Below are 1,241 nucleotides of genomic sequence, written 5' to 3' on the forward strand. Positions count from 1 at the left end.
ACAGCTATTTGCATGTGAAGTAATTATTACCTGGTGTTATTGAAACTTATATTTCCTTTCACTAAATTGGTGCTATGCTCCTCTTCGTTTTGTAGGAATCTTCCGTCAAGGAGACCAGATACATGCCTGAGTCGTATCTCCTTTGGCAATTTGCAGTTCTGGTAGCTGGGAAGCGGATGTGACTTGGCAGGGTTCTGTGCTTAGCAAGGTTTTGTTCTTTAGCAGGGAAGAAGTTGGATGGAAGAGCACCACACTTTCTCCTGTTCCTCTGCTTTCATCTCCCAGCACAGAGCATCCTCAGTCCCTGTTCTCTAAAACAGTGGTCGCTGTTGGTGAAGATGCTCAGACAACTTAGCACCCTGTGCTTGTTTAGTTCAGTTAGTTTAGCCTCTAGGTCAGCGGTGGTGAATGTTGTGCCTCTCCATGGGCAAAGCAGCCGTGGCCTGTTCTGGAAGGGACAAGGTAACAAGATTTCCTGCTGGAGATTGAACTTCACTGGCCAAGTTCATAGGATATGTTAATTAAATGAAAATTTAGGATCTCCAAAACTAGACATCTACTTGCAAGAGATGTTTTGCTGTTCTTATCTGGTTTCCTTAGGTCACACAGGTCACTTCTTGTCTCTGTGACTTTCCCACTTGCTACGGTTTATGTTAGCAAATGCCAATCTGACGCCTCTGATACTAACATTATTGTGGGGAAGCGAAATGGGTGTCTTGCAGTCTGTCCCCTTTTCGGGCAGTATGAAGACGCACATGGGCTATGTCAGGGTGAGGGGCGTCCCCCACGGCCGTTGGTGCTGGCCGTGCCGAGCCGCCTTTCCCGTTAGTGCCCGAGTCCCCCGGAGCAGGGGCGGGCTGCTCGATGTCGGCGGGGAGACCGCTCGTTTCGCGGGCTGCTCGACGTGGGGACTGCGCTGGGGGGCAGCTACCCTGCGCCGCTCGCCTAGCCTGCCCTGGCCGTGACACGGCCCGCACGGCCTCCGCTGAGGGGGCGAGGCGAGGGCGGGAACAGCGCGGGGGGCGCGGCCTTGGCGCGGAAGCGGCAGGCGGAGCGGGCGCGGGGGCTGCCGGGAAGAGCGGGGAGCGGTGGGAGGCTGGCCGGCCCACGGGGGTTCTGTCGGGGCCGTTCCTCCGCGCCGCCCCCTGCCGCCACCGCCGCCGCGCAGCGCGGGGACCCTCCCGCGGCCCCTGCCTCTCCTCGGTCAGCTGGCGCTGTGGCAGCAGGTCCGGAGGAGCCAC

This window comes from Chlamydotis macqueenii, chromosome 5 (assembly GCF_036417535.1).
Source record: "Chlamydotis macqueenii isolate bChlMac1 chromosome 5, bChlMac1.mat, whole genome shotgun sequence".
In the NCBI taxonomy this organism is placed as follows: Eukaryota; Metazoa; Chordata; class Aves; order Otidiformes; family Otididae; genus Chlamydotis; species Chlamydotis macqueenii.